The sequence below is a fragment of the Macaca mulatta genome, chromosome 18 (genome assembly GCF_049350105.2).
Source record: "Macaca mulatta isolate MMU2019108-1 chromosome 18, T2T-MMU8v2.0, whole genome shotgun sequence".
NCBI classification, from domain to species: domain Eukaryota; kingdom Metazoa; phylum Chordata; class Mammalia; order Primates; family Cercopithecidae; genus Macaca; species Macaca mulatta.
The window spans coordinates 47,446,444-47,470,984 of record NC_133423.1 but is presented as its reverse complement, the minus strand read 5'-3'; the positions used below and the strand labels follow the sequence as shown (position 1 = coordinate 47,470,984).

At 41.6% G+C, this 24,541-nt stretch overlaps 1 protein-coding gene across 4 annotated transcripts in view; it reads left to right on the top strand.

Annotated features, from left to right (window-relative positions):
* The window catches only part of SETBP1 (SET binding protein 1), a 382,886-nt gene that overhangs the window by 244,663 nt on the left and 113,682 nt on the right, over positions 1-24,541 (top strand). The window lies entirely within an intron of this gene.

Genomic DNA, 24,541 nt, shown 5'->3' with positions numbered 1-24,541 from the left:
TGTGTACACTCTTTATCATATTAGCCACTTTATTATTTATTATATGAATGAGGAAAGTGAGGTTCAGAGGAACAGTGAATGCACCAGAAACCAGGTTTGTTAATATGCTTTTCCTACCATGCCCCCTGTGCTTTGAGTTGCCTTTGCATTCTAGGAGCCAAATTTGCTAACATGGCAGAGGATGGATTTATTCAGAAGAAATCTAGAAATACACCATAGACCCTAGGGTTGTTTCCATGCCAACTTGCCTGATTATTTAGTAAGAAATAGACTCCCAAAGTACATTGCTCATCCCCCGCCCCCAACCTTGGGGATAATTGATTCATCTAGATACCCCTTTAGCAAATCACCTCCTGTGTGGCATCAAATGTGTTCCCAGGTGGTTCAGAAGAGCATAGTCACCTTTCAAGACCAGGGAGAGCAGAGCAGGGCAGCAGTTCAGGATAGGTGTATCCAGCTTAGGCAACCTCTCTCCATGTTCCAACCGTGCTCTTTTCCTTCTTGAGCCTGTGTGAGGTTTTTTTTGTTTTTTTTTTTTTTTCACGAGAATGAGCTAAATTTTCCAGAGCTCATTTCATGGCTGGGAAAGTTGCTACAGTCCTGCCTGGATTTTTTTTTTTTTTTTTTTTTTTTTTTTAACCACAGCACTCAAGCTGTTGGGAACGAACCCATGAGGCTGTAACCAGAAAGCAGAGAGACAACTAAATCTTAGTTCCATCTCCAAAAATGTATGTTTTTTTTTCACCCTGAAAATTCACACATAATAAAATACTTAAGAATGGCCTTTCACTTCCCCATATAAATACAGGGCTGCAGTGGAAGGAGATTGGATCGAAGAGGAGAGGACAGACTATAGCCTGCACCAGAACTGGGACCCACTCAACTCGCAGACTCACTGCAGAAAAACCAGGCTGGATAGTCAGGCTACTTTTATGACAGGAGAAATGACTGTTTTCATAGCACACTAAATAAAACCTGCTTTTGGAGCTGGAAGTTTACTGCCAGAATGGGGAGGGCTGTTGTTTTTGTTTTCTGTTCTCCTCCCTTTCTCCCAAACCCTCCTTTTCAGCGAGACAGGAAAGGAAGGTAGTGAGTTTTCAGGAGTCCTTAGAAAGTCCATAGAAATAATATGATTTTAAAGATTATACTAAACATTGTCCTAATTTATCCCTGCATCTCATGCTGACTTTACAGGGAGTACATTCAACATTCTTGGCTTTCCGAAATCGTTAGAAGAGTTCTCTCAACCAAGTAATAATAAACAACAACAATAACCTCCATTTATATAGTTTTTTATGGTTTCCAAAATGTTTTCACATCCATTAGGACTTCAGGGCAACCTGGAGAAGCAGGGTGATCAATTCCTTATTATAGAAAGAAGGAGTGATACCCAGAGAGGTTAGGTCACTTGCCCAAGGTCATGCCACTAATTAAGGGGTGAGTGAAAAATAAAAAGCAGATAAATTAAATAAAGAGCAAATAAAATTAAGACCCTCAACTGGGAAGGGGGAAGTTGTTGGGGACATTACAGTGAGAGTAAGGCAAGGCTGAGGCACCATTCTGAATATAGATATTACATTTTATTTATTTTTGTGTTTGAGAAGGGGGTCTCACTCTGTCACCGAGGCCAGAATGCAGTGGCACTGTCATAGCTCACTGCAGCCTTGAACTCCTGGCTTCAAGTGATCGCCCCACCTTGGCCTCCAAAAGTGCTGGGATTACAGGCATGAGCCACTGTTCCTGGCCCGAATGTCGATGCTATAGAAGGTGGTTTCTGTTGACCTGCAGCTGCAACATGCCTTTGTCTTTAAAAGCCTTATGCCCAGTGCATAATGTTCAAAGGCTGGGAGAAAAAAGGCCTAATACATCTAAAGCTTCCATAAAGGCCACAGAAGAAAGCTTTTCCCTGCATGATTTTGTCCGATGGTTAGTGCTGCATCATCAGGAAGTGCTGCAGAAAGATGTTTCCCTGACTGGGGATGCAGTGACCTCATGGTATGACACAGTGGTCCCTCAGGGGCCCTCCCAGCTTCCTTGTGCCCCATCTCTTCTTAGATGCAGGAAATTTCTGAATGCCATTCCCAGAAGTGCCTATCCCAAAACATGGTTAAGCTAGTGGGTCAAGGAAGGAGATCCTCAGAGCAACTGCCAGTAGAGCAGTGATTAGAAGGGCAGGTGTCTGAGAAGGGGCCTGCTTAAGAAGCAACCAAAATGATCCATGCCAAGCTGGTCTAACCAGAAATGGTCAAGGAACTGATTGAAAAAAAAAAAAAAAAACCCAGACAGAAATTCTGCAAGAGATAGTCCAGCCATCAAGATAAGCAAAAGCTTCAGGTTCATGTCAGGCTTTCCTTGGAGGCTGGTTCAAGAACCCAGAGCTATTGGGAGAGGTTCTATAGGTAAGAAAGATTCAGCAAAGTGTATGGGCTTGCAGGGTACCCAGAGGCTTTATGACAGTGCTTTTCACGTGTCTCCTGATGGGAGGGCTACTGTCAGGGAAAGTAGGAGGTGTAGCTTGAGCCTGGAGACAGGAGACTGTGGCTCAAGTTCTGGCCCTGATTATCCATGTGAGTTTAAGCAATCCATTAGTCTTTTAAGACTTGATCTCTTCATCCGTAAAATAGGGTCTTCAATGTCCTTCATAACTAAGATTTCATATATTTACAAAAGCACCATGCCTTGTCTATAGTGCCACCGAATGTATATGTTTGTTTAATGAATGATTCTCGGATGAAGAGAGTCAGATGCCTCAGGCTATGGCCTAATGTAGCTCTGCAGCCCACATTCAACCTTCACTGTCACCATTCCATGACAGCAGCTGCCCACAGACAGGTGCCAGCACTCATCATTGAAAATATGTGATTCGTCTTGTCCCCATGACTTTATAACATGTCAGCACCCTCACCCCAAAGCTCCGCTTCAAGAACTATACAATGTCTAGCTTTTTATATTTTGATAGAGGAAAAGACAAAACTCTCTAAGACAAGGGGTATAAGGTGTGACCATTTCACAACTCCTGGATAACTGATGAATAATCTTAAAGTATCTATAGTGTAGGAAGGCAGAGAAGATTGAGACTGAGCCATTTGGCCCAGAATAACTGCAGGATCACAGCCAGTGAGTGTGCCCAATCAAAACGTGGCGGTAACCAGAGCCAGGTCTGGGCTGGTCTCCCCTTCAGACTAGTTATTGTCACTGTGGTTAACAGCGACCTCTCCCAGACCTGGCGTCACCGGTCAGGAGTTTGAAATGGAACTGTTGTCAAAAGGGATGTGGGGATGAGTAGGGTTAAATGGTGTGGCATCCTGTACCCTTGTTAGTGCGTAACTGCATTTATGATGGATGTTGATACTAGTAATTAATTTTTAAAAGGAGTCTAGTAATAGTTGACATTTGCTGAGCATTTCCAATGTGTTCTGTGATAACATTTATATATTTTATATATATATACACACACACACACACATATATTTTATTATTACTATACTTTAAGTTCTAGAGTACATGTGCACAACGTGCAGGTTTGTTATGTATGTATACATGTGCCATGTTGGTGTGTTGCACCCATTAACTCGTCATTTACTTTAGGTTTATCTCCTAATGCTATCCCTTCCCCCTTACCTCACCTCATGACAGGCCCCGGTGTATGATGTTCCTCACCCTGTGTCCAAGTGTTCTCATTGTTCAGCTCCCACCTATGAGTGAGAACATGCAGTGTTTGGTTTACTGTCCTTGCAATAGTTTGCTCAGAATGATGGTTTCCAGCTTCATCCATCTCCCTACAAAGCACATGAACTCATCCTTTTTTGTGGCTGCATAGTATTCCATGATGTATATGTGCCACATTTTCTTAATCCAGTCTATCATTAATGAATATTTGGGTTGGTTCCAAGTCTTTGCTGTTGTGAATAGTGCCGCAATAAACATACTTGTGCATGTGTCTTTATAGCAGCATAATTTATAATCCTTTGGGTATATGCCCAGTAATGGGATGGCTGGGTCAAATGGTATTTCTAGTTCTAGATCCTTGAATCGCCACACTGTCTTCCACAATGGTTGGACTAGTTTACAGTCCCACCAACAGTATAAAAGCATTCCTATTTCTCCACATCCTCTCCAGCACCTGTTGTTTCCTGACTATTTAATGATCGCCATTCCAACTGGTGTGAGATGGTATCTCATTGTGGTTTTGATTTCCATTTCTCTGATTGCCAGTGATGGTGAGCATTTTTTCATGTGTCTGTTGGCTGCATGAATGTCTTTTTTTGAGAAGTGTCTGTTCATAGCCTTTGCCCACTTTTTGATGGGATTGTTTGATTTTTTTCTTGTAAATTTGCTTAAATTCTTTGTAGATTCTGGATATTAGCCCTTTGTCAGATGGGTAGATTGTAAAAATTTTCTCCCATTCTATAGTTTGCCTGTTCACTCTGATGGTAGTTTCTTTTGCTGTGCAGAAGCTCTTTAGTTTAATTAGATCCCATTTGTCAATTTTGGCTTTTGTTGCCATTGCTTTTGGTGTTTTAGTCATGAAATCCTTGCCCATGCCTGTGGCCTGAATGGTATTCCCTAGGATTTTTCTAGGATTTTTGTGGTTTTAGCTTTAACATTTATGTCTTTAATCCATCTTGAATTAATTTTTGTATAAGGTATAAGGAAGGGATCCAGTTTCAGCTTTCTACATATGGCTAGCCAGTTTTCTCAACACCACTTATTAAATAGGGAATCCTTTCCCCATTTCTTTTTTTTGTCAGGTTTATCAAACATCAGATGGTTGTAGATGTGTGGTATTATTTCCAAGGGCTCTACTCTGTTCCATTGGTCTGTATCTCTGTTTTGGCACCAGTACCATGCTGTTTTGGTTACTGTAGCCTTGTAGTACAGTTTGAAGTCAGGTAGCATGATGCCTGCAGCTTCGTTCTTTTGTCTTAGGATTGTCTTGGCAATGCAGGCTCTTTTTTGATTCCATATGAACATTAAAGTAGTTTTTTTCCAACTCTGTGAAGAAAGTAATTGGTAGCTTGATGGAGATGGCATTGAATCTATAAATAACCTTGGGCAATAATTTGGCCATTTTCACAATGTTGATTCTTCCTATCCATGAGTATGGAATGTTCTTCCATTTGTTTGTGCCCTCTTTTATTTCGTTGAGCAGTGGTTTGTAGTTCTCCTTGAAGAGGTCCTTCACATCCCTTGTAAGTTGGATTCCTAAGTATTTTATTCTCTTTGAAGCGATTGTGAATGGGAGTTCACTCATGATTTGGCTCTCTGTCTGTCATTGGTGTATAGGAATGCTTGTGATTTTTGCACACTGATTTTGTATCCTGAGACTGCTGAAGTTACTTACCAGCTTAAGGAGGTTTTGGGCTAAGACGATGGGGTTTTCTAAATACACAATCATGTCATCTGCAAACAGGGACAATTTGACTTCCTCTTTTCCTAATCAAATATCTTTTATTTCTTTCTCCTGCCTGATTGCCCTGGCCAGAACTTCCAACACTATGTTGAATAGGGGTAGTGAGAGAGGGCATCCCTGTCTTGTGCCAGTTTTCAAAGGGAATGCTTCCAGTTTTTACCCATTCAGTCTGGTATTGGCTGTGGGTGTGTCATAAATAGCTCTTATTATTTTGAGACACATCCAAACAATACCTAGTTTATTGAGAGTTTTTAGCATGAAGGGCTGTTGAATTTTGTCAAAGGCCTTTTCTGAATCTATTGAGATAATCACGTGGCTTTTTCTTTGGTTCTGTTTATATGATGGATTACATTTATTGATTTGCGTATGTTGAACCAGCCTTGCATCCCAGGCATGAAGCCAACTTGATCGTGATGGATAAGCTTTTTGATGTGCTGCTAGATTTGATTTGCCAGTATTTTATTGAGGATTTTTGCATCGATGTTCATCAGGGATATTCCTCTAAAATTCTCTTTTTTTGCTGTGTCTCTGCCAGGCTTTGGAATCAGGATGCTGTTGGCCTCATAAAATGAATTAGGGAGGATTCTCTCTTTTTCTGTTGATGAGAATAGTTTCAGAAAGAATGGTACCGGCTCCTCTTTGTACCTCTGGTAGAATTCGGCCGTGAATCTGTCTGGTCCTGGACTTTTTTTTTGGTTGGTAGGCTATTAATTATTGCCTCAATTTCAGAACCTGTTATTGGTCTATTCAGGGATTTAACTTCTTCCTGGTTTAGTCTTAGAAGGGTGTATGTGTCCAGGAATTTATCCATTTCCTCTAGATTTTGTAGTTTATTTGCATAGAGGTGTTTACAGTATTCTCTGATGGTAGTTTTTATTTCTGTGGGGTCGGTGGTGATATCCCCTTTATCATTTTTTATTGTGTCTATTTGATTCTTCTCTCTTTTCTTCTTTATTAGTCTTGCTAGCTGTCTATCTATTTTATTGATCTTTTCAAAAAAACAGCTCCTGGATTCATTGATTTTTTGAAGGGTTTTTTGTGTCTCTGTCTCCTTCAGTTCTGCTGTGATCTTAGTTATTTCTTGCCTTCTGCTAGCTTTTGAATGTGTTTGCTCTTGCTTCTCTAGTTCTTTTAATTGTAATGTTAGAGTGTCAATTTTAGATCTTTCCTGTTTTCTCTTCTGGGCATTCAGTGCTATAAATTTCCCTCTACACACTGCTTTAAATGTATCCCAGAGATTCTGGTATGTTGTATCTTTTTTCTCATTGGTTTCAAAGAACATCTTTATTTCTGCCTTCATTTTGTTATGTACCCAGTAGTCATTCAGGAGCAGGTTGTTCAGTTTCCATGTAGTTGAGCGGTTTTGAGGGAGTTTCTTAATCCTGAGTTCTAGTTTGATTGCACTGTTATCTGAGAGACAGTTTCTTATAATTTCTGTTCTTTTACATTTGCTGAGGGTGCTTTACGTCCATCTATGTGGTCAATTTTGGAATAAGTGCGATGTGGTGCTGAGAAGAATGTAAATTCTATTGATTTGGATTGGAGAGTTCTGTAGATGTCTATTAGGTCTGCTTGGTGCAGAGCTGAGTTCAATTCCTGGCTATCCTTGTTAACTTTCTGTCTTGTTGATCTGTCTAATGTTGACAGTGGGGTGTTAAAGTCTCCCATTATTATTGTGTGGGAGTCTAAGTCTCTTTGTAGGTTTCTAAGGACTTGCTTTATGAATCTGGGTGCTCCTGTATTGGGTGCATATATATTTAGGATAGTTAGCTCTTCCTGATGAATTGATCCCTTTACCATTATGTAATGGTCTTCTTTGTCTCTTTTGATCTTTGTTGGTTTAAAGTCTGTTTTATCAGAGACTAGGATTGCAACCCCTGCTTTTTGTTTGTTTGTTTGTTTTCCATTTGCCTGGTAAATCTTCCTCCATCCCTTTATTTTTGATATTATGTGTATATCAAAATATCTTTATTTTGATATTATGTGAATCTTTGCACATGAGATGGGTCTCCTGATTACAGTACACTGATGAGTCTTGACTCTTTATCCAATTTGCCAGTCTGTGTCTTTTAACTGGAGCATTTAGCCCATTTACATTTAAGGTTAATATTGTTATGTGTGAATTTGATCCTGTCATTATGATGTTAGTTGGCTATTTTGCACGTTAGTTGATGCAGTTTCTTCCTAGCATTGATGGTCTTTACAATGTGGCATGTTTTTGCAGTGGCTGATACCAGTTGTTCCTTTCCATGTTTAGTGCTTCCTTCAGGAGCTCTTGTAAGGCAGGCCTGGTGGTGACAAAATCTCTCCGCATTTGCTTGACAGATTTTATTTCTCCTTCATTCATGAAACCTAGTTTGACTGGATATGAAATTCTGGGTTGAAAATTCTTTTCTTTAAGAATGTTGAATATTGCCCCACTCTCTTCTGGCTTGTAGAGTTTCTGCCGAGAGATCCGCTGTCGGTCTGATGGGCTTCCCTTTGCGGGTAACCCAAGCTTTCTCTCTGGCTGCCCTTAACGCTTTTTCCTTCATTTCAACTTGGTGAATCTGACAATTATGTGTCTTTGAGTTGGTCTTCTCAAGGAGTATCTTTGTGGTGTTCTCTGTATTTCCTGAATTTGAATGTTGGCCTGGCTCGCTAGGTTGGGGAAGTTCTCCTGGATAATATCCTGAAGAGTGTTTTCCAACTTGGTTCCATTCTCCCTGTCACTTTCAGGTACACCAATCAGACATAGATTTGGTCTTTTCACATAGTCCCATATTTCTTGGAGGCTTTGTTTGTTTCTTTTTACTCTTTTTTCTCTAAACTTCTCTTCTCACTTCATTTCATTCATTTGATATTCAATCACTGATACCCTTTCTTCTACTTCATCAAATCGGCTACTGAGGCTTGTGCATGCATCACGTAGTTCTCGTGCCATGGTTTTCAGCTCCATCAGGTCATTTAAGGACTTCTCTATACTGTTTATTCTAGTTAGTCATTCGTCTAACCTTTTTTCAAGGTTTTTAGCTTCTTTGCAATGGGTTTCAACATCCTCCTTTAGCTCAGAGAAGTTTGTTATTACCGATTGTTTGAAGCCTTCTTCTCTCAACTTGTCAAAGTTATTCTCCGTCCAGTTTTGTTCCATTGCTGGTAAGGAGCTGCGTTCCTTTGGAGGAGAAGAGGCTCTCTGATTTTTAGAATTATCAGCTTTTCTGCTCTGGTTTCTCCCCGTCTTTGTGGTTTTATCTACCTTTGGTCTTTGATGATGGTGATGCACAGATGGGGTTTTGGTGTGGGTGTCCTTTCTGTTAGTTTTCCTTCTAACAGTCAGGATCCTCAGCTGCAGGTCTGTTGGAGTTTGCTGGAGGTCCACTCTAGACCCTGTTTGCCTGGGTATCACCACCAGAGGCTGCAGAACAGCAAATATTGCACAAGGGCAGATGTTGCTACCTGATCGTTCCTCTGGAAGCTTCGTCTCAGAGGGGCACCCACTGTATGAGGTGTCAGTCGGCCCCTGCTGGAAAGTGTCTCCCAGTTAGGCTACTCGGGGATCAGGGACCCACTTACGGAGGAAGTCTGTGTGTTCTAAGATCTCAGACTCTGTGCTGGAAGAACCACTACTCTTTTCAAAGCTGTCATACAGGAACGTTTAAGTCTGCAGAAGTTTCTGCTGCCTTTTGTTCAGCTATGCCCTGCCCTGAGAGGTGGAGTCTACAGAGGCAGGCAGGCCTCCTTGAGCTGTGGTGGGCTCCACCCAGTTCGAGCTTCCTGGCCGCTTTGTTTACCTACTCAAGCCTCAGCAATGGTGGACGCCCCTCCCTCATCCTTGCTGCCGCCTTGCAGTTCGATCTCAGACTGCTGTGCTAGTAGTGAGTGAGGCTCCGTGGGCGTGGGACCCTCCGAGCCAGGCGTGAGATATAATCTCCTGGTGTGCCTTTTGCTAAGGCCATTGGAAAAGTGCAGTATTAGGGTGGGAGTGTCTCGATTTTCCAGGTGCCATCTGTCATGACTTCCCTTTGCTAGGAAAGGGAATTCCCCGACCCCTTGCACTTCCCAGGTGAGGCGATGCCCCACCCTGCTCCATGGGCTGCACCCCCTGTCTGACAAGCCCCAGTGAGATGAACCCCGTACCTCAGTTGGAAATGCAGAAATCACCCATCTTCTTCATGGCTCACATTGGGAGCTGCAGACTGGAGCTGTTCCTATTCAGCCATCTCGGAACCTCCTGTGATAATACTTTTGCCAACTTTGTCTTGTTTAATTCTTAACACAACCCCATCAGGTAGGCGCTGTTGTTTTCCCTTTTTTTTTTCTTTTCATTTTTTACACTGAGTCTTGCTCTGTTGCCCAAGGTGGAGTGCAGTGCTGCTATCTCAGCTCACTGCAACCTCCGCCTCCCGGGTTCAAACGATTCTCCTGCCTCAGCCTCCCAAGTAGCTGAGATTACAGGTGCACACCACCAAGCCCAGCTAATTTTTGTATTTTTAATAGAGACAGGGTTTTGCCATGTTGGCCAGGCTGGTCTCAAACTCCTGACCTCAAGTGATCTGCCCTCCTCGGCATGCCGAAGTGCTAGGATTACAGGTGTGAGCTGCCACGCCCAGCCTGTTTTCCCTATTTTTGAAGTGGAGAAGATAAGTGACGAGTCTCAGTTCTCACAGGTGGTAAGAGGCAAAGTTGGGATTCAGACTTGCTTTTCTGATTCCAGAGTTTCAATGCAGTCCCAAGATTTCCCACTGTGTAGGAAGCTCTAGGGTAATCCTGACTGGGCACCAGGCACTGGTCAAAGTGCTTTACATAGATTATTTGATTCACTTGTTGACCTCACCTTAAGGGTAACTATATTATGTTTCCCATTTTACAGACAGGGAAAGTGGGACACAGAGAGGTAAAGCAACTTGCCCAAGGTCACACAGCTAGTCATATTTGGACTCAGCTCAGAATTGACCCCATTTGTGCTGACTCAAGAGTCTGTGCTCCTAATTGCTATACACTCCTGCCCCATCCTCTCAGAATAAAGATAGAAGACAGTCCAGAAGTTGCAGATGCCACTCTATCTTCAACAGGAAGCCTAGAGAAAGTTCTGGAGCAAATATAGGAGATTCCAAAGGCAGTGGCCCTGGGTTGACATGGGGACCCACATGACCACTGCACCTGAGGCATTGTGATGGGAACCCATTAGGACATGAACGTGTTCTTGCAGCACTAGAGAGAGGAGCAGGAATGAATCCAAGGCTCAGACTTCACCCACAAGGCCAGCCTCTCATCCTGGCTCTGCCCACCGGCCTCTGCGAGGTCACTTGTTTCGGAGGGGACTCACGCTAAATGAGTGAGTCACCAAATGCTCGCAGTTTGCAGTGTTCATGGGAAGCTTAAAAGCTGGAATTTTAGATGAATTCAGCATTTTCTTGACATTTTAGACTTGATTTATAATCAACGGTTATTTTAGCCCTAATGGCAAAAAAACACCGGTTTGGCAGTAAAAAGCATTTATATAAAGGAAAAAAAGGAAACATGAGGTAAAGAGGAGAAGGATGCTTATTTTCCTCTGTTCTTTCTTATCTATTTTTTTCTTTTTCCTCTAATACCCACAGGCTAGGTATAATCTTGGTGCATAATCTTGGAACCCTCTCCTGCTTCTGCCTTCATGACTGTCTCTCACTGGTCTCCCTGCACCCACTCCACCCCAAGACAAAGCTGAACAATTCCAAACCTTCTCCCATGTAGAAACCCTTGCATTACAGTGTTGACCCAACTTGACTGAAGAGGCTCTCTAGAAGTACCTGTTAAAAACACCAGAGTCCTGGGCCCCAACCCAGAAGCATGACTCCACATGTGCAGAAGGGGGGCCTTGTGAGCTGTGTATTTAGCAGAGGCCACTGGTGATTCTTAACCATAAACAAGCCTGGGAAATGACTTTTGGCCACATTAATGACCCTCTCTCCTCATTCATTTAACTTTCTCCAGGAGGCAGGCTTCTCAAATCCCTTGCCATGCATGCCCTGCTACAGGTTTTTACAGATAGGCCATTCACATGTGACTGTTCCACCACACTAATTTTGCCCCTTCATTGTAAGCTACCAATTCTCAAAGAGGAGACAAGAATGTGTTATGTTTCTTTCTTTTTTGGGAGGAGTAGGATGGAGAACAAAGCCTCAGTGAAGAATAGCTAAAACATTTTTAAAACTGAAATGTTGCTCCGTGTAATTCTTCTCCATCAGGATGAGTCTGCAGTTGTCACTCAATGCCTTCCTACTGCAGAATGTATCTGAATCAGGACTGCATCCTAATTTCTGCTTCATCCCTCAGAAGCCCAGCGCAGGGCTCCCAGGACCCCACTGGAGGCGTTCAGACGCCTGAGCAGGGAGGGCAGAGGCTGCTGCTGCAAAACACAGAGCCATGGTGTTGTGGTGGGATCCCAGGGCAGCCGATCCTCGATACCTGAACAGTGCAATCTGGAGGCCTCCAGGTCCCTTCTGGAAGGATGCAGCGGTGCCATTGCATTCCAATTAGCCCCTCCAAGCCTGCCCCATGGCTGTCTCTGAAGTGGTCGCCTTCCAGCTCCACACTAATTTACCTCTTTCTGTAAGTTTTCTGAAGTTGGCTTCCAGCTCTACTGCTGAGAGGCTTTTTTTTTTTTTTTTTTTTTTTTTTTTTTGTAAGTCACATAATTGAAAGTCCAGTTTTTATAATTTTTTCCCCTACCAGTACACATTTCTCGACCACGGGGAAGCCCCTTGAAGCCAGCTAAAAACAGCCATAGGAGAGGGTGCTGGGAAGTCTCTTCTAGGGGCACATTTGCTCTCAGTTGCAGTGACCTGGTCCTCGGATGCCAGCCAACACAGAAAGGGACGCCTGTCTTCTCTGCTTGCCAGACCTATCCAAGGACAGGCAGATAGACTCCAGCTCTGAACAGGAAGCTGATATCTAAGAGGTAGAACAAGGTAATCTGTGCACAAGTCAGCTCTCTGTGACTGCGTATTGTCAGGTAGCCCCGAAGAAAGCTGTGCAGGAAGATCTCGAGCTCTGAGCATTAGGCTAGGTTGAAAGCAGAAAGTGGTGGGAGACAGCAGCCAAGAGGGTGACCAGAATGAATGACTGTAAGAAATGACCATCTGAGTTTAGAGTCACTCCCTGGTTAATGTCTCCACCCTAGACCCTATTTCTGCTGGATGTTGTTTTCAGAAAAGCAGTTCACTGAAAAGTATGGGAATAAAATAGCTATATTTTTATAATGCCTACTATGGGCCAAGCACTGTGTTAAATACTTGACACTCCAACTTCTAATGCTTTCAACTCCCCCTTTAAGGTAGGCACTACTGCTAATTTCTAGACAAGGAAGCTCAGGTATAAGAGGTCAGGTGACGTGTCCAGTGAATGGTATGTAGAGCTGAGATTCCATCCCAGGCACAGAACCCGAGCCTCCCCACCACCCTGCAGCCTTTCAGCTACTCCTTAGAGCCCAGGAACAGTGACTCTGGTCAAGGTCTTAGGAGAAGCCCGGCACATCTCAGATGCTAGTCCTTGGGCTGCACCTGGGAGCTTGTTAGAAATGCACGCTTGCAACGCGTCTCAGACTTCCAAAATCAATCTGCGTTTCAGCAGAATCCCCAGGTGACTCTTGTGCGCTTTGAATGTGAGCAGTGCTGGGTTCCAATTCGCACTCCACGGTTTGGTGTGACTCTTTCCTCTACACTCCAATCTTCCTCTCTTTCTTCCCCATCCCATAGTTGAACTGTGGAGAGGGAAGAGAACAATGAACAGACTTTAAAATATAAAATGATCTCTCATGTTCTTATCATTTCAACACATTCCTCTCACCTCCAGATATTCTGGTTCGTCCTCAGCAAAGTCCTGATCTGTGCTAACAGGGAAAGGGACTCCACTAATTGGAAGCGGGGAGCTGGGGAGCAGGGCAGGGAGGTGAGGGGGCAAATACCATGGTCAGGACCACTCTGGAGCAAGCCAGGTCCTGGGTCCCTGTGTTCCTCTGTGCCACCACTCCCTGCTGTCTGGCCCCACACCCCTGTTGGCTTCCCTCCTCTGGGGAGGATAACAAAGGCTGACTCCCCCACCAGGAGCGTCCCGAGACGTCCCTGAACGTGACAATCCCTCCAGCCACTGCCGATGTTATTAATTTTTAAAACAAACTTCCTGATTGAGGTTCTGGCTGCCTCTAAATTGTCTCTACAAGGAGACTGTGTACTAATTAACCCATAGAAACAATCAATGATGTACCTTTTTCAAGTTTCAGGGTGATTAGAATATGAAAATGAAGAGCACAATGGTGCAGATGTTTTAAAATCACAGCAGACAGCAATTAGTGACACGGAAACCAGCTGCTTATCTCTCCAGATAAAGCCTCTTAATAGGGAATTACACTGGAGGAGCCATTACCCAGATGGATCTCACATGATTTACAGAGGAGGCGGGGCAGTGTTAACTTTGATTTGTGAGCCAGGTTCTTGTCAAGCTTCCCTCCTTACCTCGGAGGAAGGTGAATTTGTGGCTGGGGTGGAGACATGGGCTTCAGCTTTCTACCTCATGGCCCAGGTTAGGGACACCACCAGGGTGAGAGGAGAGAACAACGCTGTTTACGGCAGCCACCAGCACCTGTCTTCTTGATTCAGGCTCTATTGTTTTGAGATCAACTCAGTCAGCTGTCTCTGTGCAGAGGGGAGAGTGAGGACCTGGGAAGGGGGAACAGTGAGTGGCTTGCGGGCCGCCCTACGTTTCACTGCTGCTTGGCTTTAGGGTGTGTGCATGTGCATGTGTGTGTGTGTGTGTGTGTGTGTCTGTGTCTGTGATATAGGGAGCTCATAGTCATCATTTTTGAATGGGTTTCTCGTTTTTGATTTTTTTTAAATATGATTGAGGTTAAATGTACATATACTGAAATGTACAGATCTTAAGTATGCAGTTCAAAGACTATCAACAAATGTACACAGCTGTGTAACTCACACTCCTATCAAGACACAAATTACATCCATAACTCCCTGGAAACTCCCTCATGCCCATGCCAACCCTTCCCAGCCCCCATCCCACCACTCTCTACCCTGGAAGCAACCACCATTCTGACACCTATCAGATTTGTTTTGCCTGATCTACAACTTTATATAAAAAGAATGGTACAGTATGGATCTTGGGGTCTGGTTGCTTTGGCTCAGCATGATTATGTGTATGTGTGTGGCTTATCCATGTGGTGGGGTGTGTCCATGCTTTGTTCCTCATATAGATAAGTTAGTCTGTTCTCCCTTTGATCAGCACCTGAACTGCTTCTAGGTGCTAACGACTCTGAATACGCTGCTGTGAAGTCTTTATAAAAGTCTAATTGTGGATGTATGTTTTCTTCTCTTGGGTAAATATATAAAAGTGGAATTGCTGGCTCTCGGGATTAACTGTAAAAGACATGTGGAGAGATCTTCCAAAGTGATGTTTACTGTTTTATAGTCCCTCCAACAATGTATGAGAGTGCCAGTTGCTCCAGATCCTTGTCAACGTTTGTTATTTTCAGTCTTTTTCATTTTAGCCATCCCAGTGAATGTGCAGTGGTATCTCATTATGGTTTTAATTGACATTTCTTTGATGGCAAATAATGTTTGAAAACATTGATAAGTGTTCACTGGCCATTTCTACTTGTGGCACAGCATGTTTTGACAAAGGTATTTTGCATTTGTTGGGTGAGGGTAAGTTGGTTGATAGTATAGATGTAACCTCTGGTGGATTTTTCTGATTTTTTAGGAAATTTGTTCAGCAATTACTGAGAGAGGAGTGTTAAAATATCTTTAATTGTGGAATCATCTATTTCTTCAATTCTCTCATTTTTTGTTTTATATATTTGAAGTTCTGTGGCGAGGTACAAACAAATTTAGTATGATTATCTCTTCTTCATAAATTGACTCAAAAATATCATTTAGAAATGTCCATAATTATCTCTGGGAATGCTTTTTATTCTGAAGCCTATTTTTCCTTATATTAATATAATCACTCCAGCACTTTTATGTTTAGTGTTTGTGTAGTATGTCTTGTTCCCTCCTCTTACTTTTAAGCTGTCTTTATATTTAAGGTGTATCTCCTATAAGCAGCATATAGTTCAGTTTTTCTTTTTTATTCACTCTGATAAGCTGCGTTTTATTTTCTTGCAGTGTATACTTTTTGGTATCTCTCGAGTTAATGTAATTACTGATATTGTTGAGTTTAAGTTTACTATGTTGCTTGTATTTTGTTTTTCCCATTTTCATTCTTTCTTTTTTTTCTGCTCTCTTTTAGAGTCATCAAGCATTTTTTTAGTAATCCATATGTTTCCTTTTATTAGCATTTTAGATATGCAACTTTTAAAAATACTGGTTGCTTTTGAGATTACAATGCACACCCTTAAAACATTACAGTTTACTTTGAACTAATATTACATCCCTTCACATATAAGAACATTACAAGTGTATACTTCTATATCTATGCTCTTATTCTTTGTTTTATTGTTGTTGTAGAGTTTGTTTCTACAAATGTCATAAATTCTAAAATGCATTATTATTATTTCTGCTTTAAGAAGTCACTTGCCTTTTAACAATCTTAACAAGAATAGAATATTTTGTATACACCAATATATTTACCATTTTCAGCACATTTCGTTCATTCATGTAGAACTCAGTTTCCATCTGGTATCATTTCCTTTTGGCCTAAAGAACTTTCTTTTACATATCTTGTAATTCAGGTCTGCCAGAAATGAATTCCCTCAGTTTTTATTTATCTGAAGATATCTTTATTTTGTTATCATTTTTTAAAGAATATTTTCACTGGATATAGAAATCTGACTGTTTTGTTTTCATTTCAGTACTTTAAAGATGTTGGCTCATTGTCTTCTGGTTTATATTCTAATTAATGAGAAGTCAGACTTTGTTTTTGTTTTTGTTTTTGAGATGGAGTCTTATTTTGTTGCCAGGCTGGAGTGCAGTGGCGCTATCTCACATCACTGCAACCTCCACTTCCTAGTTTCAAGCAATTCTCCTGCCTCACCCTCCAAAGTAGCTGGGATTACAGGCATGTGCCACAACACCCTGCTAATTTTTTATTATTTTTTTTTTTAGTAGAGACGGGGTTTTGCCATGTTGGGTCAGGCTGGTCTTGAACTACTGACCACCTCAAGCGATCCATCCCTCGGCTTCTCAAAGTGCCGGGATTACAGGTGTGATCAGACATTATTTTTGCACCCCTATAAATAATCTCTTCCTTCTCTGATGGCTTTTGAATTTTTTCTCTTTATTTTTGGTTTTTATCAATTTGTCTACAGTGTGCTTAGATGTGGTTTTCGTGGGTGTTTTTATTCTGCTTGGGATTCGCTGAGCTTCTTAGCTATGAGAATATGTATACACTAATCTTCCTTTCCCTTCCTTCTGGTATTCTCATTATCAGTATGTTAGACCTCTTGATATTGCTCCATAGATCAGTGAGGTGTTGGTTTTCCATTTTTATAGTTAATTCTTATTATTATTATTTTCCCTTACGTATTTCAGTTTGGATAGTTTCTACTGCTTTCTCTTCATGTTTACCGAACTTCTCCTTTGCAATGTCCTAGAAGCTGTTGAGTCCCTCCAGTGAGTTTTGTTTATTTGTTTTAGATATTGTATTTTTCAGATTTAGAATTTTCATTTTATTATTTTAGTGTAGTCATTGCTATCCTGAGACTTCCCATATGTTCATCAATTATGTGTATATTTTCTTTTAAATGCTTGCATATTTTCATAGTAGCTGTTTTGAGAGCCTTGGATTGGGTTTTACTGTCCTGACTGTGGGTCCCATTTGCCTGCTTCTTTGCCTGTCTAGTAAGCTTTTTATTGTGTTCTGGATGTTGTGGATGCTATATAAACTGATTTTCTTGTTTTTCTTTAAAGAGTCTTGACTTTCGTTCTGATCAGCAGTTAATTTATTGGCAGATCAGCTTTATGCCAAGAGTTCTTTTCAGAATTTGTTAGTGAGGAGCTCGAGTAGCTTTTATTCTAGAGCTGGAATAATTCTGCTCTTAAGGAGTACCATTTCTGAGATGTCAGCTGAATGCCTGGGATATTCATTGATGCCTCCCTGCTCTGTATGGGGAGAAATCCAACCTTGCCCAATACTACATGACCTAAGGACTCATAGCTGATAGCCCCTGGTAGCTAATCTCTGCTAGGCTTTGTGAAGTCTTCCCTTCAAGTGAAGACTAGAATTTTTCCAGAGACTTAAGATAATCCCTATGAAGGTTTCTAGAGTTCCTTTCTGCATAGCTCCCTCTTCTCAGGTATCCTAACCTGCAAATTCCATTTCCCTCGGGAGCCCCAAACTCTGATCTTGGATTTTTCTTCCCAGTGAAGTCACAGCTATCTCAGCTTTTCTTCCCTATCTCAGCTTTTCTTCTTGCCCAGATTTAGAAAGTACTCCCAGGCAGAAAACTGGAACATCGTGAGTTTCTCTTCTCTAGAATCTCAGCCTGTGTTGTCTATTGTCTAGTGCCTGAAAACAATTATTTCATATATTTTGTTTAGTTAGTTTTATATTTATCTCCAAGGAAAGGTTATGTCTACTTCCTATTACTCTATCACAGCTGAAACCAAGTCAGTGATTATTTTGAGTTCTGCAGAATTATTGACTAGTAAAAGAGGCATATGATAGGGCCCTGTGTCGTATATGAGCTGTTACCACCTTAAGTAAAAGAAGTGCTGTAGTATGATCCACAGCCCTTAAATAGCAAATAAGAACGAATTTTATGGGAATAACATCCAGGTGAATTCCCAGGGTGATAGGATATGAGAATGGGTTCAGTTTACGTATTTAATTGGAAACTTCATATTCGTTTAGGAGCTGCATAGCTTCTCTGTGTCCATTGGAATCAAAGAATCATAAGACCATGGTACTAAAAAGATACTTGGTGACATTCTTCTACAGCTACCAGTAGCAAATGCAGGAATGAACTGGGCTAAGGAGAGATAAGCTTTGGGACAATTTCAGTGGAAGTTGGAATGTGCATTCCTACTGTTCATGAGCCTAAATAGTAATTTTCCAGTTTTGTTTTAAATTAAGTGACAGAACTGCTTCACTCTCTCTATCTCTCTCTCTTAAATGAAATCCCTTGGTAGGCTGGTCTGTTCCATTGGGGGTTTGGGGGTTAAAAGGAAGGTCTGAAACGTTTTTCTTGCCCCATCCACTGGCTGCAGTTCAGAAATGTCTTTGCAAAATCCTAGGACTTTGTGAAACACATTTGAAAACCACTGAGCTGGAACATCTCTTGATAATATCAGAGCCTCTCTAGTCCTTAACCCAGACCCTGTCTTTGATATAATCCAGTGGTTCTCAACTCTGTCTGCTCATTGGGATCACCTGAGAGCTTTGAAAAAGTACTGCTGTTCAGGTTCCACTTCCAGACTGTTGATTTAATCACGCTGGGTCAGGTCTCAGGTATGTTGATCTTTACAAAACTTCCTAGGTGATTCTAACATACAGCCAGAGTTGAGAACCTTTAATCCAGTCACACCGTTTGTGGTTGCATTCTTTGTCTCCCACACTCAGTTCCTGCTGAGGCCTGAACACTTGCTTCTAGCTTCAGAGATGGCCTGCCAGGATTCCCCAGAGGTTTGAAATCCCACAGTGGGAGGTCATCAACACCCACATTCCTGGTCCTTTCTTTCTTTTTCTTTTTCCTCCTCTTCTTCTTCTTCTTTTTTTTTTTTTTTTTTTTTTTTTTTTTTTTTTTAGACAGTTTCTGTCTGTTGCCCAGGCTGCAATACAGTGGTACAATCTCAGCTCATGGCAACCTCCACTTCCTGGGTTCAAGTGATTCTCCTGCCTCAGCCTCCTGAGTAGCTGGAATTACAGGTGCACACCATGATACCCATCTAATTTTTGTATTTTTAGTAGAGACAGGGTTTTGCTGTGTTGGCCAGGCTGGTCTTGAACTCCTGACCTCAAGTGATCCACTCGCCTCAGCCTCCCAAAGTGCTGGGATTACAGGCATGAGCCACCGCACCCGGCCTCTCTGGTCCTTTCTTATCCACTCAAATCATTGGTTCTTCAGTCCACCTCAGCTTCACTTGGAATACCTACACAGGGAACCATGTTAGAGTTTCATAGTATGTAAATTGCATAGAGTTCAGAGATTAAAACAGTAATGCTCCGTGTTGCTAACTTACATATCCTAACAGGCCTATGGTGGTTGGTTCCGCATATTTATTACCAAAAATTGCTATGAATGTTATAGCAAACACAGAAGGACCCTACCCCAGAGAAGAAATGTGGTGTTAAAACGTTAGATTGTGGTTTTAAGACTTGGTTGCCCATCAGAATTCTCCTGAGGAGCATGTGAAAATGCATATGCCTCATTCTCTCCCTGAGAGACTGTGAGTTTGTAGGTCTACAGTGGGCCCCGGTATCTGTATTTATAACCAGCACCTTAAGCGATTCTGATACAGTAATCTAGGACCACATCTTGAGAAGTGCCAAGTTCCAAATTAAGAGATGAGGCCTCCCTCATTGCTTCATACCCAGGCATATTTTCCTGCTCATGTAACCCAAAATATCTTACAAACAGTAAATTTAAATTATTGGTGTCAGCAGAAAGTAGCACAGACATAGCTAACCCAAAAGAGTAGTTTATCTCTCACAAAGTCAAGCTTGATTCTTTTTTTCTTTTTTAAATGAGTTATGTGATTTTTATTAGATTCAAATCACCATCTTCTCATCTCTTTGCAATAAATTTTGCATTAGGTAAGCCTGAGATAAGGCTAGGTCACTCATTTGCTTCCCATTTTTTGGATTTTTAAGATTTTACTCAATGATCTAATTTTGTTTTGAAAAATAAACTAAAAAATACTTTTTAAAAAGAAACCTGACTTGCACACACTTTAAATGTATATTATTTAGTCAACTTATAGGGGAGAGAATAACTATCTACTTTACAAAACGATTCTTTACATTACAGAAGAACTTGCTTCCATGAAGAAATACTGTAAGCACAAATCTGCCTAGTGTTTTCAGAGTTTCACTGAAGCATTCGACCTAGGCTCAATGTGCATGGAAAACATTTTTCTTATAAAAGTGAGCCACACCTTCAAAACTGCCATGAATTTCACAATCAATCAACTCTTGGGAATGGGGAGAGAGGTGGGAGGCAGCCGGCAGCCATGAAGCATGCTAAGCTTAGTTTGGTATTGAAAGTTTTCCACCAGAATTGTATGCCCAATATGGAATATCATTGACTGTTCCCTCACATGTTAACTGTTAATAGTTCTGCTGAGGGCTGAGGATGGTATAAAGGCTGTAAAAGATTCAGACCTCATCAAAAAGAAAAAATCAAACCCCAAAACTCTCAATCTAAAGAGAAAAAGGAGATGTGGTGCATAGGTCAGTAAAGACCTGAGTCCAAGAACCCAATAAGGTATCATCTCCCCAGACCACTAGGATGGGAGGCAGAGGCTGCGGTGTGTGCTTCCCCCGTCTTGCAGCTTGCCTTGTCCATCTCTGTCTGGGTGGAGTAAGTGCTCAGTTCTCAGCAAAGGACATATTGGAACTGACAGCCTCACTATTGTGTATATAATATGTCATGGCTGACAGATGAAGCGCATTGCAATGGGATATAGCCATCAGCCAAGGCTGGAGGAGGCCTTGTTCTCTGGACCTCTTAGAAAGCACTCCTTCTGGGTCCTCCCTGCCCCTTCTCTGCAGCCCAGCTGAGTGAAGATCTTAAAGCACCATTCCCTCCATTACTCCTGATCCTTTGTTGTGCTTCCCTTTTGTCCACCCTGCACTTTGATTGCTGAGCACTCCCAGCAGGGCAGACTGCAGCTGAAATGGTAGGAACAATGGGATCAGGCAGTGGTCCAGGGAAGCACTAGGGACCGGGCATGCTTAACTGTATTACTCTCAGCTGGTCTGCCCTGGGTGTAAGTGAGCAAGCTCTACCTTTCAACTGCCAGGGTGAAATCCACCCTTCTGACAGTCTCATGGCCTTCTCCAAAGGCAGAGTTAATTGAAAAGTGAAACAATTAGGAGATGGGGAGAACTAACAGTAAAAATTACATTGAAGGGGAGTTACCTTATAAGCTCCTTTCATCTTTAAGTATTTGGGAAGGATTTCTTGCTTAGCACGTAAGGCATTTCAGTGTTCCAGTTTCATTAGGAGCCATCATCAAATGACAGATTAGTAGTGTATTGTCTTTTGTGTGCAGCTGTATATTTTGCCATGGTAATAGGCACCTCATCCATTTATTTATTTAACAAGCATTTATCAAGAGCTTTCTGGGTGCTTGGCTTTGTAGTAGGCCTTGGGGATAAGACGATAAGTCTCTGACCTCAAAGTACTTATAGTCTAGGAAAAGGAGACAGAAAAGTACACAAATAAATGCCACCTAGCAGTATAAAGACTGTGATAGATGTCTTTATGGGAGGCAGTGGCACATCCAGGAGGTATACAGAGAATAAGAAATTAGGCTGAAGGCAGTGACTGTGTTTGCAGACAACATGTTGCAATATACAGATTATTGATCTCACTATTGACAAAATGAAATGCCTGTAGTAAAATGTATGCTTATTCATTCAGTAGATGTTTATTGAGTGCCTACTGTGTGCCAGGTGCTCTGCGTAGTACCTCTGTGATGATGTGTACAAGCAAGAAGGGGAGACAGACATTTAATTCAGTTAGCACACAAATCAAAACTAAATCAAAACTAAAACTATGGTAAGTGCAACAAAGATAAGTTACATGGTTTCATGAAAACTTACAGTAGGGGTATATCTATAAGGTAGGGGTGTCTCCCCAGGATTGAGCTGAAGCCAGAATATGAAAAAAACATTAATTAGAGACTCTGCTAGGTACCAAGAATATGATAATGGAACAACATTATCATATCATAACATTATCAACAAAAATGGTACGAGTTGGGGCCCAAGATCCTGGCCTAGTGTCACCATGGAGCCTCTCTGTGGACTTTGGTGCCTAGAACTAGAAAACGAATGGGGGTAGAGGTGGGTAGAAGGCCACTACAAGTCCTGTTTTACCCAGGCCCAAAACAGTCACACTGTTTGTCCCACTTTTTTTCTTTTTTGAATGGAGTTTCACTCCTGTTGCCCAGGCTTGAGTGCAGTGGCACAATCTCAGCTCACCACAACTTCTACTTCCCAGGTTCAAGTGATTCTCCTGCCTCAGCCTCCCGAGTAGCTGGGATTACAGGCATGCACCACCACACCTGGCTAATTTTGTATTTTTAGTAGGGATGGGGTTTCTCCATGTTGGTCAGGCTGGTCTCAAACTCCCAACCTCAGGTGATCCACCTGCCTCGGCCTCCCAAAGTACTGGGACTACAGGCGTGAGCCAGCACGCCTGGCCATCTCACTGTTATTTTTAATAATCGCCCCCACTAACCCTCAAGATGCCCCAGTATGAGGACCTAAGGAGCAGAAAACTTAACCTCCAAGAGCTCCTCTAGACCTGTGATCCTGTGAGTGAACACAGAGTGCCAGCTAATTTCCAAAGCAGAAGTAGAAACTAGCAATGCCCTGATCCATAAAAGATAAGTAAGCAGCACTTAATATTTTATGCCACAAATAAGATTTCTATGTTTTTGCTGAAAATGGAATAGCAGCCTATGTTCACAGCAGTAATGCCAGTGAACACCCTCAAGTGGTAGGATTAATTCTCTGTATGTTGATGGTGGCGTTTCAGTAGAAGTTTAAGTTGCAAGATGAATTAAAAAATTAAATTGTTTTCTCCTGGGTATTTACAGGCTTCCCTTGAGGAAACTATCTCATGATGCTTACAAAATATTGTAAGTATAAACAGGATTTCACAAAATCAGGGAGGCAGGAAATAACCCTAGGGATTCCAGAAATTAGTATGAAGGAAATCCTAGTTTCATGACTACATTGAACTGTCCCTGTAATGCTTTATGCCATCTGTGTTTTGACTCTTAACAGGGGCTGTAAGACGTGTTTTCCTATAAAGCATAAGTTCTATAGCTTCAATGAAAAATAGAGATAAAATGAGATATAAAAAGATAGAGGATGGATAGATAGATAGATAGATAGATAGATAGATAGATAGATAGATAGATAGATAGATAGATAGATAGATAGATATTACCAGCTAACATTTTCTAAATTCATGAAGCCAGTCATCATACACTTCCTGGAGGAGTTCTTCAATTTACTAATATTTTCTCTTTTTTAACAGTTCTTAGGCTAATGCATCCTGTAAGTTTACTACTCTATGTATAAATTGGGCTTATAATAAACCTTAAGGAATGCTTCTTTGAACTAGTGTCATGGCTTAAAATTCATCTGGAACAGTGAAAGCATATTTTTATTAAAAATAGCTTTAATGTCTCCAAACAATGTGTTCATTGTCCATTCCATTATGGTTTTGTAGACACTGATTATGTTGTGCCTCCAGCAACAGGTTCAGCTTTTTATTTTAGCTGGAGAGAGTCAGTCCTGAGAAACATGCTGGAGACATTCCTTTAGAATCAATGTAGGGGAAACACAGTTGACAAAGTTCAAAGGAGTGATCTTGAATGACAACTATTTTTTTTTTTCCTGACACATTTGTCTAGCGGACTCAAGGTTCCTTTTGAGACTGTCCAAAAGTTTCCTCAAGAAAGCAATAAGTGCATAATATAAAGTTTAAGGATTTCTTTGCATGCTAAGCCCCAAACACAGCAACACTCCTAGAGTCCACAAGGATTTGAAGGCTTAGGACAATTCTTGTGTGTTTCTTTTCTTCTTCCATTTCTTCTCCATGCCCCCTTAATTCCTCAACCTGGGCTGTTTTTACTGGTTACAGTGGTTCTTTATGAGCTACTTGTACAGAGATGTTGAGCTTTAAGACAAAGTACAAACTGAAATGAGCTGTAACAGGAGGAAGTGAGGAAAGACATTCATTTGAAGAGAAGCAGGGACAGAAATAAGAGGCTGCTCAAGTTAGGTGAAAGAACTCTGGGAGTCAGGAATTTCAGATTCTCTCCTGGGATTTGCCATCTTTGGCAGGACTCCCCATTGTTCAGGTCTCAGCTTCTTCATTTGTAAAATAGCATGTAAAAATGTAAAAAGTCACTGGGCTAAGTGACCTTTATGTCCCCTTCCTCCTGTCTCTAAAGATTGCATTAAACCAAGGTAGGTCAAGAT